Source organism: Ornithodoros turicata, chromosome 4, assembly GCF_037126465.1.
Source record: "Ornithodoros turicata isolate Travis chromosome 4, ASM3712646v1, whole genome shotgun sequence".
Classification (NCBI taxonomy): Eukaryota; Metazoa; Arthropoda; class Arachnida; order Ixodida; family Argasidae; genus Ornithodoros; species Ornithodoros turicata.
In genome coordinates this window covers 47,053,009-47,065,934 of record NC_088204.1, presented here as the reverse complement: position 1 = coordinate 47,065,934, position 12,926 = coordinate 47,053,009, and the positions used below count along the sequence as shown (strand labels likewise).

General features: G+C 43.0%; 1 protein-coding gene across 1 annotated transcript in view; it reads left to right on the top strand.

Annotated features, from left to right (window-relative positions):
• LOC135392403 (high-affinity choline transporter 1-like) overlaps positions 1-12,926 on the top strand; it is a 254,458-nt gene that overhangs the window by 185,071 nt on the left and 56,461 nt on the right. The gene's annotated exons all lie outside the window — the stretch shown is intronic.

Below are 12,926 nucleotides of genomic sequence, written 5' to 3'. Positions count from 1 at the left end.
GTTTTTTTTTTGCAGTAGTTTAGCGAGTATTCTTGACAAATGCTTTGGAGCCATAAAGTCTTAGGTTAAGTGCTAACCCGTGAATATAAACTTAATCAGAGGTCATAATGTGCAGTTACATGTAGGAAGGTAATCAGCAGCTGTGCTGTGATTATGCAAAATAGTATTACACCCTGACTGATCCAGGTTCACCTGCCTAGTGTGGTGTTCTGGTACTAATCTTCTGCTATAGCAGACTAGGAAATTTCAAGAAGAAAAAAGTACAAGGCAACAGAAATTACATATTTCTGGGAATTTCTTGCTGCTTTTTGTTTAGAAAAAGAACATGATGAAAGTAAAAAAGATGAAGCACAGTATAAGCCTTCATTTTTATACGACTGTAATCTGCTGCAATGTAATCCATGTGACCAATTAAAAAAACATAAAATGTAAAAATTAAAGCCGGTGTGTCTTGCAGAGTGTTCATCATGTAATGCAATCACACATATAATGTGATATATAATGCATAAATGCTTATTAATTGCGAATGAAGGAGACATTATAAAAAAGCATAGAACTCTGCATTGCGAGAACTGAAATGACAATGGACCAAGTCATTGTGCTGCCGGTTGCGATGTCATAATGTGTGCGTGTCTTTGTATTCCATTCGTTTTACATAATAATAGAAATGTTGATACTTTTTACACATTTCAAGCCTCTCAACAATAGATGTGCTTCAACAAATGTGCTATTTAAAAACACAAAAATCCTTTTTGGTAAAATGTACCGCATCCCACTAAAAGCGCTGAAGTGACGGCACGAAGACGAAAACTCAGAGATAGCCCTATCTGTGTGTTTTCGTCTTCTTGTTGTCATTTTAGCGCTTTTAGTAGGATGTATTTTTGATACTCTTTTGTGACTTTTTGCCTGGAGTCCAAGTTTGGGTACTTGAGTACTTGATGGGAAAGTACTCGGAAAAAAGTACTTGAAGTACAGTACAAAGTACACGATTTAAGATGTACTTAATGTAAAGTACAAGTACCCAGAAATGTACTTAAAGTACTACTTGAGTACTTGGTACTTCAAGTACTGCCCATCACTGCTGATTGCTACGCCCCATTGGTACTGGGCCATTCCACGCCAGGTGATCTAGAGGTACCACTCGACCCCCTGAAATTTAATGTCAATTTTTTTTGGTGATTCCTCATGACTCCGAAAGCAATAGAACATTGGTCTTTTCTAACGAAATTGAAATTTATGGGGTGCAGAGCCCCTCAAAGGTGCAGTGCTTGGCAAAAACCTATGCCGTTTTAAGTTGGCATACGGCCCACGTAAGGCACCGAGCATGTTAAAAAAGCGTCCTATTTAATAAGGCAGAGTTCACCTTACCGTAAGCAATTTATCAACATCTCACTTGACGGAGTTGACGCTTGTGCTAGGATTGTTTTGTAATATAAAATTCTGGAATGTCTTCTTCACGACTTTTTGTCGTATAGACCCCCTGTTACAAACACATATTTGCCTCCTTGAAGACCTGACAGCTGTGCAGTGAGCGCTCATTAAGCTGGTCATCTTGTGCTCTAATGAACCTTAGCCAGCTCGTGGTGCTGGTAAGTGAGAGATAGGGAAAGACATGGAGATAGGTGCCCATTAAGGCTTCATGGTACCATATGGTTTATTTTTGGCTGTGTGGCATCCGTCAGTCAAGTCGTTGACGTGAGTAGTGTAATCACGACATGAACAGTGATCAAGTACTACCTGCACCGAACACAAGCAGGGTATGCTTTAACCAGTAAGTTCTTGGTATGTGCTGTTGTTCCTTTCATTTTTTTTTTCATGTGTTTGTTACTCATTCCAGTATTGCAAAGAGATCCCTTTAGCTGCCCACTCCTCTTGCACATATATAAAACTTAGTTAGTAGCTGTGGCGTACGATCTTTTCGCTCTGTGCGCCAACAGTTGAGATGTACGTATAATTGAAAAATTTTGTTGGTCACGAGTGCTATCTTTTTCACTACCGGATAAGCTATTTCCAGGCATTTATGTTGTGTATGAAGCTATGATACATGTACCGCGTTGTTCAGGTCAGGTCTAACGTTTCTTTCATAGTCATCCTGCATACCAGGGATTGTTATTTCAGAGAAAGATGGACGAGCGTACCCGGACAGGCTTTTCATGTGAACACACTATAGTGTATAGGCAAGACCTTAAAAATGACTTCAGGGAGGCCTGGGACTTTTCGCCTTTTCGTTGGCTTAGATCTTGACTTGAGCAGTTCAACTCACGAAAAACCGCTTACTTCATCCCTTGTTACAGTTGTTTCATGGCAGTGATCAGGCTCCAAAAAAATGAAAGGAACAATAGTGCATCACAGGTGAAAGCATTCTCTGCTTGTGTTCGGTGCAGGCAGTATACTTGATCACTATTCATGTTGCGATTACTTTACTCATGTCAGCGACTCTACTGACGGATGCAACACAGCCAAAAATCAAGCTCACGGTACCATAAAGCCTGAATTGGACCCCTATTACCACATCTTTCCTTATCTCTCACTTACCAACACCGCGAGCTGGCTAAAAGTTTCGTTGGTGCACAAGATGGCCAGCTTGATGAGGGCTCACTGCACAACTGCCGGGTCTCGAAGGAGGGAAACATGTGTTTGCAACCGTTGTTTGCTCTTCAATAATGCGACTTCCTAGTATTTTCTTTCCATCTAGTGTTTTGTGAGTAACCCGCTCAGTTGTTCATTCGGTACGATGCGCCGTAGCACGCATACATGTTTGTGAAGTTGCCTTCAATTAAAAAATTATTATTTGAGTTTAACAAAAAGTACTTCGGAGATTTTTTTGCTACGTCTTGCTAGGAAGACAATGCATCGAATGGCAATTTCATCATGCTTCTATTCCAACCTTTTCGTACAGAATTTTTCTGTCAAAAACGTGTATTTTGTCGAATTTTCACAACATCCCAATTTTCTACTGCGGTTTACAGTGCACCGGCGGGGTTGGCTTTTTTTTTGCTTAAACTACAGCATGCGGGCTATATGACAAAAAATTGAGGAAGAAATTCCAGAATTTTATATTGCAAAATAACGCGTATACTTGCATAAACTTCGCAAATTTCCTGCACACCACATGCGTCGAGTGCGATGGTGAAAATTGCTTATGTACGCTAAAGTGAACTCTCCTCTATGAAATAAGATGCTTTTTAACATGCTCAGTGCCCTACATGGGCCGTATTGCCTGATTAAAACGACATAGGTTTTCGCCAAGCACTGCAGCTTTGAGGGGCCGCATCAATTTCAATTTCGTTAGAAAAGACCAATGTTCTGTTGCTTTCAGAGTCATAAGGAATCACCAAAAAAATTGACATAAAATTCCAGGGGAAGGGAGTCGAGTGGTACCTCTAGATCACTTGGCGTGGAATGGCCCAGCACCAATGGGGCATAGCAATCAGGCAGTGGTTTGTTGTGTTTGTTGATAGCTCCCTGTGTTCTTTTAATGTACCAGGATTCCAATATTTTGCATACGCTGAAACAATTTTCTCTGGCAAACATAAGTGGCTTATCTAAATCTAGAGTATGCCCTGTACTCTGAGCGTGCTCAGATAGTTCAGGTCGCTTTTTTGTAGCTGTTTTTATATCCCTATAGTGTTCATTCATGCGTGTGTGTGTGTGTGTCTTTCTTCCTGTTTCACCAACGTAAGTTGTGGGACAGTCCGAGCTTGACACCCTATACACAATGCCGCAACTGTTGTACCGTTATCACATGAAGTACATACAGCTTGATTACCCCACATAGCCAGATGGTACATGTACTGTCCTTTACTTTTAATACTCTCACATAGGTCGCAGTATGTAGCACGAATGTGGTACATACGGTATCTGGTCAGCATCATGCTGCCACATATAGTGGCTGCCTAATGCTGTACATGCTCTGTATGACCGAGGGATAAATGACCCTATAAATGGGTGCAGCCTTCAGGCAAGTTTGTCACAGTGGGTCTGTCCAGCAGCTCGTGATGTGCAGAGTAGCCAGGTCGCCTACTTTGACAAGAATAGGGCCTCTGCAGTGCGTAAAGAGGGCCACAATGGCTTGTCTTGACTCCAAAGTGCAAAATCTTGAGATACACTATGCTGGCTTATGCCCTCTCATGTCATTTGCTGCAGTTATTTCATATGTATGTCTTACCACCACAGAAATGACGTGTCTGATGATGGTATTGCTTACTCACTTCCAAACTTTGGGACATTGAGTGCAAGCATAACCAATGGGGAGCCCCTCACCTCTTCTGTCCACAGCAAAGTTGTGGAAATGCTATTCCAGTCGATGGTATCCCAAACGCTGTGAGTAACTTTCTCTGAGCACTTGATGCATATGTATCTTTCATGCACTGCTTTGTAATCCATCAGTCACCTAAGAGCTACATGTTCATTTTTTGTTTGTCTGCTTTTCTTTGTTCCAGCTATCCAGCAAAAAAGTTTTATTTTAAAGTTGCAAATTTCTTGCTCCAGAGATGCCCTGGTCTTGCTGATGCAATTGGGACAGGCTATGTATGTATGCCAGTTTGAATAAGTGCAAAGATATCATTTTGTCATGATGCAAAAGAGTTCTTCCTTCATTGTCAATTTTCGGGCACATAGCTATGCGGCGAATTCCATCAAAAGGTTTTAAATCTGAATTCTTTGGAGTTGGATGCTAGAAGGTGATAAGAGCCCTACTGCAAATGTATAGATTGGAATAACAGTGCATGCGATTGTCGGCCTAATTTAACATGTTGGCTAACATTGAATGCAGCAGTGTAATTCCATGTCAAATGATCCAGTGTCCCTGTTGGATCATCAGCAATGATTACAAAAAAAAATTGTGGGTGCTCCTTAACTCGCTCAATGATATGCTGCAGAGAAATTTGTCACGTTCAAGCTCTAGGTGGTGGCTCCGAAGGGTGCCTTTTCTGCTAGAACCACAGTCAGCTTGACAGTGAGCTGAGACACTCCATTCTGGGAACACTTTATTTGTGTCTCTTGGCAGAAGGAAGAATATTTTAGATCTTGGTCGGAATTCCAGTCCACTTGGTTAAAGGGGTGCAGAAACTTACAGGCCACAATGAACAGAATATTTACTTAGTTTTGCAATTCTTTTTCTACAAGAATGTAAGTGCTCCAATTTCGACGAGATATCTTCTGGCCCGCACAGAATACACTAGAATAAAAAAAAATTGAGCTTCAAGTGAAACATTTATTTCAAGAAAAATAGGCAAAATAAGCGTTTTTTTAAGAAATAGTTAATTTTGAGACAAGCATTATGCAATGAAGAGGTCGGATTAGCCGAGTAAAAGCTGTGTCTTGTTATGGAACAAACCATCCTTAATAACATACAAAACATTCTCGAGGGTATTTTTTCATATACTTCAGCACTTCTTTTTTTTTTCATGTGCCACTTGTAGGCATTTCCAGGGTTCTATGCGCAGCAACCACTTGTCGCTCCTGAATGTATTGTGGTATCTGTTATCTCTCTCTTTTTCATTCATATTTGTTGTCTTCCATTCTTAACTTCATGGCCCTATAAAAAATAGCATAACTATAGTTCTTGGTGCGAAAGGGCAAGGCGCGCGGTTGTGTAAGCAGACTAAGATGCGTAAGATGTGTGCGAGAAGGAATTGGTTAACAGAATGCGTAATATTGCTCAAAACCAGAGTAGAACGTTATACTGGCCTAAGCCATACTGCTGGAAGAAATAAGCTCGTAGTGCTTACAGCTGCACCATACCAGTTGGAGCAAGGAAGTACCATTGCTTCCAGCCAGAGAGCCATTGCACAGTGACAACTGCACACACCAGTTTGTCGAATGTCGCTAAACGTTTCTGCGTCCTCCACCTGTAACGGTGTACTAATAAAAATATCTATCCTACGAATGTGGAACAGCTTCCTTCAGTTGAAACGTCATACGAAATGACTAAAAATAAGCTATCATTTCACGTGGAATTGCCCAGCAGCGTTAGTTCCATCCAATATCCTGCTTTTATCTTGCCTTGCTTTGACGAGAATGTAACTAGCAAAGGGGTTCCCAGATTTATATTGTTGGCTGCATAAAGCCACAGGGCTTTAGCTGTGAACATCCAAATGCTCCTAGTGTAGGATGTAAATGACATTTTTTGTTAGCAATTACTTTATTCATTTGCTATGTTTGGCACAATAGCACGTAATGCCAAGCAGTAGGTGATGCATGTTTTCTACCCATGCTGTTAGTTTTGTGAAGTGTTCGAGGTTAAAGTAGTTATGGGTAGGTTGTGACTACTGTTTGCTCTTTGTGTTCTGGTTGTGCATCTTCCTCTGGTAGGACTCTTGGATCGCTGCATTGAGAAACAAGTTTAAAAATGAAAGAAGAAAGATACATGGAGATACCAGAGTACAGGATGCAAGGGAACGATTTGCTGCGTCAAAACGTATGGCAGTGCCATGCATGGAGAATCAAAGCGCAGAAGAGACACTGCCGAGAAGAAAGTCAACAAAACAGTCTGTAAGTATTGGCTCCTGGGTGGTTGGCCATTTGCAAATGAAATCAAATTATTTGAGCATGAAAAAAAAATATGGAATCCACTGCTAGTTGCTCAAAACCAAAGTCCACTGCTTCATTTTTATATTTCTGTACTAAGAGCTTGCTGGTAGCCCTCCTTTGGCATAGGTGTAAGTGGCAAATGAGATCTTTCTGAGGCACCACGGTTTAGTGAATGGCTGTATTGCTCAGGTGGACTAGTCACGGCCATTGAAGCTTAAAACTTGCATAAATCTTGTTTGCAGTGTGATGACATCTGTGCCCTTGGTGGAGAGGACTCCAAAAGCCTGAAGGAACACGAGGAATGGCTTCTCAAGGAGATGAAAAAGCAAAACCCTGATGAAGCGCAACTCGCAACTCGTATGGATGCCACATTTAAGAAGAGAGCAGCAACATTGGCATCGTGCCCATCAATCTTATCTGTGCGGCAGCAGTTCCCGTACCTCATGGACACGACCAGGGTATGATGATCTGTGTAGTTCAATTAGCGCAACTTTTGCAATGAAGAACATGTCATAACATAATTTCTGTTGTCTGCTCCCTACGTAATTGCATTGACTCCCGTAATTTTCCAGTTTTTTCAAGAGTATCAAAGGATGCATCACGAGGACCCTCTTCACTGCACATCACGTGGGCTCCAAAGAGTAACAGAGCTTGCAGTTGCAGGAAAAATCAAATGTGACCCAGAAGTGTTGGAACAAGTCAAAGGGATGCCAACACAAGATATTGGCATTACACGAAAGAAGCGTAAGCACTTCTTTATTTCTTTGATTACTAAGATATCTTATTTGCATGTATTCCTCTCCTTTAAGATCTGATGGCTACGTATGCCATTCAAGTTGTCAGCATGAACGTAGGGGAACCGAGGGCTTCTAACATCTTCTTCATCAAAGATGATGTAAGCAATGGTGTTTGTACAACTATTGGTATTTTTATAAGACAGAGTTGCATAACTTTTACGTGAACCTACTGTGTAATGTAACCAGTACACGTGCACACAACTTTGCCTTTTAATGCTACTTTGCAGTATGCTGAGGACCCTTGTTTATGTATGTGTATGCATAATGACTATGCATATAATGATGAAAATGTGTGACTCAGCTGAGTCATTCCAGGCCAAATCACCCAAAGGTCATGGTCGGCCCCCTTAGTTTTGGTCTCAAAAATTATCGTTGACTCTTTACTACAAATAAAGACAGTTTCCCAAGTTTTACTGGACTATGTTGAACCGTTGTCAACTTAGGCGGGGACAAAGTTCGTCAGAATTGCGAAAACCATGCTGCGAAAAAAGTGACCTAGTGAGCAGGGTTTTCCATCTAGGTTGACGTTAGTGACATAGAATGAAAGAGCGTGACTCTAATATTCTATTCTGACAATATCAAGTTCTTCTGTCGTGGTCAATTTTAGCCTCTGAGACAGAGCTGCTTTTTCTGTCATCTGTCATCTCCACCCATTTGAATTGTTCTCGGACGACCGCTTCGTTTTCAAAAATGGCGTTGAACACAGCCAACTTTGCCAAAAGTACGACATTTTAGATTAAATGTGGCAAAAAGTATTACGTGCTCAGTCTTCAAAACATGTGATTTTGAAATATGGAAGGCCCAGAATACGCTGAACTTTCTTGGCCCTTCCAGCTTGTGCAAAAGGTGCCCTTAGCAAGGCGCAAACTTGTAAGAAATAGCGCCAAAAAGCAGCTCTCTCTCGCAGGCTGAGAACGAACCACGATGGAAGAACTTGATATTGTCAGAACGTTAGAGCCACGCTCTTTCATTCTATGTCATTAACGTCAACCTAGACGCAAAACCCTGCTCACTAGGTCAGCTGGCCTCACTAGGCCTGCAGCATGGTTTTCGCGATTCTGACATACTTTGTCCCTGCCTAAATCGACAGCGGTACAGCATAGTCCAGTAAAACTTGGGAAACTATCTTTATTTGCAGTAAGAAGTACATGATAATTTTTGGAACCAAAACTGAGGGGGGTCGAGCACGACCTTTGGGTGATTTGGCCTGGAATGACCCAGCTTGCAGAGGGGATGAGAGGGCATCTCATTGTTACGGTTGCTCTGGTGTCAGTGGACAAACTACATTTACAGAACATTTACATTTACTTAACCTGACTACTGCTTCTGTATTGTATCCAAGTCGGCTTTTCTGTTTATGAGTTCAACTAAATTCACTGTTTTCTGTTCAGATGGCCATTCCTGTGACACCGTGTATCACTTATAGTGGAGAGGACCTTTGTAGAGCACAAGAACTATTCCTCTATGTTGATAGACTGCGGCTGTTCAGGGTGGCTAATGCAGAAGAAGGAGTTGCAGCTCTAATGGCATCATTTTACATATTCCACATTTTGTACCCTAAAGGAGCCTTTAATTCAGCATGCATTTTAAAGAGATTGTGCATGCGTCTGGCTATCACTCGTCTGAGACCAGTAGCTATAACATTTTTAAATAAATGTGCCAAATGAGACAAGGGTGCAGGGGAAAAGGTACAAGGGGGATCCAAAAGAAACTGGGCTTTTGTTAAAGAAAAGCATTTAAGGATATAAGAAAGGAGAAGTGGTAGCTGGGACCTCCCACTCCCTCGGTCAACTGCACAGAGGAGAGTCCCGTTTTCTCTCTTTTTAAAATTTTTTTTGCCCCTCCCCCCCCGTGTATGCTGAACTATTTACTTGTAGATACCTGTAGTGGAGGTTGTCTGCTGTATATGGTGCTTCAACATGTAGTCTGCTGTATATGGTGCTTCAACATGTAGCCAAATATGTACCTTTGTTAAATAAATACAAGTGTTCTTTAAAATTCTGGATTGTTTTTCAGGTGAATTAGTATGCACGAATAAGAGGACAAGGAACAGCCTGTTGAGTCCTGAGTTACGCAGAACCGAACTAATTTGCTGTTGGGTATACCCAATAGCCAGTTCTCCACTCTCTTCTTCCTCCCCGTTTTGACATCTATGTTGCAGGTGTGCGGCTTGTTGATCTACAGGTGTTCCTCCGGGGGAGATATACCTGGGCTGTTTCGGTCTCAGAAGAAACCCCCAGGAGACCGAAACAGCATAGGCATGTCTCCCCTGGAGGAAAACCTGTAGATCAACAAGCCGTACACCCACAATTCAGATACACCCTTTCACAGGTAGAGTGTGTGTACCATAACTCACGCCCTTTTCGGTGTAAAACTGCGAAGGTGTTGTGAAGTACACCCTGAGAGGTTGGTGTATTTCATTACACCTTCAAACTTCTACACTCAAAGGGGCGTGAGTTATGGTACACCCACTTTACACTGAAAGGGGTGTAAAAAAAATTAGTGTGCAGGACGGGGGATAGGAGCCTTCCTCAGCCTCGTAGGTGTCCGGTATGCAAAACTGCTTGGGACTGCCGTCCACTTTCGAATATCCTTGTCCTCGAAGTCGTCGCGTGGGAAGTGGTCCTGATTTGTTAGCACCGCAGGACAGGGAACGCAATGGGAAGATCCTACAAGCACTACTTTGATACGCCCGGCTGTTCTTCGCACAGTTGAACTGTTATTCAATACTGAGTGCAAAGGTTCTGCAATGAAAAATAAACACGCCACGAAATTTACCTCGCTCAAACGTGTGTTATTCGTAGGCGCGAAGTTCTTCCGGCAGGTTCTGTGCCGATCTACGCGTCTCGTCACTTTTGCCCGTCGGAATGCAGAAAAATGCTTTGCCTGACTCTGTCCCGTTGCAGCACAACATCCAGACATGGTTGTTCCTAGTTCCTCAGCTCTCTGAGATCCATTTCACGTACAAAAAACCAAGAGCGGCGCACGAACGTACGCGCACATGCGTCCCAGCTATTGCCTTCCCCGTAGACCCGGCGGGAGGTTGGAAGCAAAGAGGAGGAAAACGCACCACGTGACGCGTCTCGGCGAATGAGCAAGGCGGCGGCACGGGGAAAGCGAATACGATACTCTTCCCCCGGATACAGTCACTCTAGATCGTGTCAGATGGGCGGCCCAGCGCGCTCGTAATCGTCAAAAATATGCCTATCCGTAACGCGTACTCACAAAATACTAGTGGCAACATAATTCTAAGTAATATTTACACCTTGTTCGGTCTCTTTTTTGCAGTGGACAAATTTCGCTTCCGTTGTCCTTTAATGTGGAAGGATTTTAGAACGTTGGATATAATTACTTCCGGAATACTGCACGGTGAAGGGTTCTTGTCGTGTAGAATGTTTGCATGATAGAGGTACGGTAAAACGAAAGAGTATAGAGCAGATGTATAAAGGGCATAACGTCAAACTGAAACAACATATTTATGCCGTATGACCACTATATGTACGCGTGGAAAGTATAGAACAACTATGCAATATTTGTCATGGCAACTATGTGCACTACAGTAACCTGTACTCACTTTATGCCCTCAGTATGTGACGCTCTGCTCAAGTGTCACTTTCAGGTGCTTGTTGTTGCTTTTTGAAGCATGTGTCACGAGAACTCTCACAGCAGGTGTCACGAGCAAGTTCACATGCTCTTAAAGCAGAACTTCACCGCACAGCACCTTGAAGGCCAACTATTGTGCAGAATGATACGTTTATCACAGTTGATTGGTCGAAAACGGGAGGCGTACGGCTCTTTGGGACACTTACATAGTTATGTTAAGTGTACCAAAAAGGTGTCCCTGTTTTCAGCAATAAATCAACAGTGATAAAGCTATCTTTCTGTGCAATGGCTGACCTTCTGCGCGCTATGCGGCGAGGTTCTATGCTTAGAGTTCAGGTGGGTCTCGTGGTCATGACATTGCCCATTTGCAGATTTGCCCATTTGTGTGCCTCAATCCTAATCTTGGTAGTGAGTAGTACATTAGGTTTACTTTCCAGCTAAACAATGGAAATGACGTCATCAAGGTCGTATGACGTCACTCAAGGCCGCAGCCACTCTGCCCTCATATCGGAGAGGTCATCATGACGTCACCGGATACGATAGTTAATCAGTGATACGATATCATAGTTAATCCAGCGATATCATATCATTGATAAGATTATTAAGTAACAATAATGACGTCACGGTTGAAACAAACTAGGAATCGCACCTGGGTCTTTTTGGTTGTCAGTCAAGCACCTTAAAGCACAGGGCCATTGGCTCAAAATGTTTACGAGGGTCGGTATTGAGAGTAGAATTGTGAGGGTGACGCAGTTTGATTTGTTCTAGGACAGATGGCGCACCACAGTTGCTATAGTTCGTTTCACGGTGTAAAGGGTGAACCGCATGGCACGAAAAACTGTCCGAAAACTGTCCGAACCGAAATCGGGACCGAACTTTTTTCTGTGCATCACCGCATGCTTCCGAAATGCACCCCGAATTTCGGCCGAAGACTTATGGCCTTGGGGAACATCGCCTTTCAACCATCCAGGTCAATGAGATAATCCCTGTATTCATAGGGGTAGAAGTCGCACACACGGCAACAGTCGACCTCATAGCTACGTCATCGTTGCTATGGTTCTCCTTCCGGCTGGATAGCCGTTGGATGCTTCTACTTTTTCGGTTGGCGTCACTTCCCATTTCGGAGGAGAAATCTGGCTTGGCCAGATCGGGCCGAATTCGGCACGGAATTCTGTTCTCCGAAAAAAGTTCGGTCCCGAATTCGGTTCGGAAAGAACTCGGATGCTTTTCGGGCCATGCGGTTCACGCTTAAGAAGAGAAAAGTGCCCGAACGGAGCCGCTCCGTTGGTCGAATTTGCGCTCGAGCTTCCTCATTACGCCGCTAGCAGCGCTGAGCCGAGGGAGGCAGCCACTGATCTCGATGTATAAAGGCTGGATAGCGGATGGGTGAGGGTATCGCGGCAAAAGAGTACGCCAACCGACTGCCATATTGAGGTGCTCAAAAGAGCCATTACAGCCCATTGGAATGCATGTAAGCTGTGAGAAGTTTTCCTGTTTGTGAGCGCTTCCCTTGTTGCTTCGCTAAAACTTTGCCACGGATCGCTGCAGAAATCCCTCGTGATTTGGTTCCTTACGTTTTTTGTGTGAAATCCCGTCACATACATGTTATTTCCTGTCTATTTTGTACTCGTTTGAGGTCATGTCGTTCCAATTTTGTACTTTGAACTTCGATTATGTGATTTCTGGTTTTGTGTGGTGTTGTATTTGTTGTGTTACGTTTCCTTTGTCGTCTGTCAGCGTGTTGCTTCTCGTGTTTCTCCCATTTCCTTTCTGCTCGGGGAGTGTGGAATGCCAGGGAGCATGCAGTATTCTCAGAATTGACTCTCGGCATTCAGCAATGTTTGGCACGTTTGTTTATGTAACCACCTTAATATGCTTGGGTATAAACATGACGCTTCGCACAGGAAGTTTAGATATGACTAGTTATGACACAAAATGCCCAACGGCACTAAAGCACTTCAAAGGACTAGAATGATATTAAGTATGTGATAT